The sequence below is a fragment of the Penaeus japonicus genome, unplaced genomic scaffold (assembly GCF_977035675.1).
Source record: "Penaeus japonicus unplaced genomic scaffold, GWHDUDI00000001_assembly GWHDUDI00000035, whole genome shotgun sequence".
Classification (NCBI taxonomy): Eukaryota; Metazoa; Arthropoda; class Malacostraca; order Decapoda; family Penaeidae; genus Penaeus; species Penaeus japonicus.
In genome coordinates, this window is record NW_028234437.1 from 621,718 (window position 1) to 624,217 (window position 2,500).

The following is a 2,500-nucleotide window of genomic DNA, read 5'->3' on the forward strand; positions in this document are numbered from 1 at the left end:
ATAAAGAGAGAGTGAAAGATTAGACAATGAGAGAGAGATAAAATAAAAACAGATCCGAAATACACAAGTCAACCACAGAATTTCAGTAGAATACGAAAGAGAGACGAGAGAAAAGTCGGAGTTGAGAGAACAGACTGAGACAGACCGGGACAGAAGAGAGAGGAGAGAAGAGAGAGGACAGAAGAGAGAGGAAAGAAGAGAGAGGAGAGAAGAGAGAGGGGAGAAGAGAGAGAAGAGAAATGAGATGAGAGAAATGAATCCGCACTTTTCTGGAAGAAAGTCAAACAGCTTCTCGACGTCATGTAATTCTGTCATCTTGTCTTTTGTTTCGTTATGTCTATAACCGTTCCTGCAACTCGGAAAAATGTCTTTCCTTCCAAGCGATTTTATCTCGTGTGTCAACAGTCTTCAATTTTCAGTTTTCATAGATCTGTCTTGAATTCTGATTACCGTTCATTGCAAACAGAACTGAATCGTCATTTATTTTCTCTTTATTCTCTTTCTCTCTCTCTCTCTCTCTCTCTCTCTCTCTCTCTCTCTCTCTCTCTCTCTCTCTCTCTCTCTCTCTCTCTCTCTCTCTCTCTCTCTCTCTCTCTCTCTCTCTCTCTCTCTCTCTCTCTCTCTCTCTCTCTCTCTCTCTCTCTCTCTCTCTCTCTCTCTCCCTCTCTCTCTCTCTCTCTCCCTCTCTCTCTCTCTCTCTTTCTTTCTCTTTCTCTCCTTTTCCTCCTCCCTCCCTCTATGGCTCATACACATACACACATATGCGCGCGCGTACATGCACACACACACGCGCGCGCGCGCGCACCAACAGACACACAAATACACCTCTGAAGAAGGAGCCACTTGGGACATAATCCCATTGACAATATACAATTGTATTGTTTATTTGTTTTTCAAGAGGAATGCAAAGGACAATGCATATTCAATGCACATTGTATTCTTATCTAATTGCCAGTGAACTGTTTCTGTCGTTGACGGGAGTCGAGGGAAATGCAGATAAGTTTAATTGAAGATATTTCAGATCCAGGAACTTTCTGTGGCCAGTTGATATCAGTTATCATATTCAAAACTATTTGTAGAATCAAGAGGTTAAAGAAACGAAGGAAAATCAGATCAGGTCAGCCGGTCTGGTTGGCGGAGAGACACATGCTGGGCCTCATTTCTTCTTCTTTTAATCCTCAAGTAATTCTTACGGACTCTGCTTCTGGTTGTTGCCCCCTCCCCGGCCTTTTCCTTTTTTTTTCTTTTTTTTTTTTTTTTGTATTAATGTAGTGAAAAAAGTGGGATGGGGGTTAGTATAATCCTTTGGGCTTGATAACCCCGGTCTTATTTCATGAAATGGAATGGAACTGGACATATACATCTGCTAGGTATTCTTTCATAACCTTTCTTCACACAAGATCACGGTCACGCTCTTTTTCCACTATAACAGATATCATCCAAATAGTCTAACGTATCCCCCTAGGCTTCAAAATACCCCTAGAAGTGGCTCCTTTTCCCCCAGGGACAGGAAGTGCCATGTGCATAACAATCCTGACTTTCTGACTACTTCTCTGCTCTTCGTTTGTTTTCTGTTTGCTTGTGTTTTTGGTTTTGTGTCTACCATTTTTATCCTTATCCTCATTAGTATTGTTTTTCATTTTATAAGTTTAGTAGTATCATCTTCATTATTATTATCATTATCATCCTCATTATCACTCTTGTCATCACTATTATCATTATTACCATCATTATCATCATTCCTAATTTCATTATCATTATCATCATCATTATCATCATTACCTTATTCCTTATCATTATCATCATTATTATCATTATTGTAATTATACGTACTACAATCATCATGACCATTGCTGTTATCAGTATTACCATTATTACTATTTATGAAGCATATGACGCGAATAGGGCTTACGACTATCTGTATTACACCTTTCCCCTTTAGTTATTTCTTTGTAATTCTATCTTTTTTTTTATTGACCTTTTATATTAACTTGCCCTTGTTTACCTTTCTGGAAACATTTTTTCTGAAATCGTTACGTATGTGAAGGAAATGGCGAAGGAAATGATGTTTGATACGAGAGCGCTGTGAATTTCCTTGGCCGGCCGAGATAATGTTATCTATTTGTCACCATAAGACAATGTGGGGAGTCGGGGTCGACCCTTGGTTCGGCGAGATGAAGATGTATGCTGGAGGAGGATGCTGGGCTACCCACGTACCCCGGGAGACACGCATACGCTTACCACCCCTTCCTTCCTCTTTCTGTCTCTTTCTCTCTGTCTATCTATTTATTTATCTTTCCCTTTCTCTCTCTCTCTCTCTCTCTCTCTCTCTCTCTCTTTCTCTCTCTCTTTCTCTCTCTCTCTCTCTCCCTCTCTCTCTCTCTCTCTCTCTCTCTCTCTCTCTCTCTCTCTTTCTTTCTCTCTTTCTCTTTCTCTTTCTCTATCTCTCTCCCTTTCCCTCTCCTTCTTCCTCTCTCTCTCCCTCTCCCTCTTCTTCTTC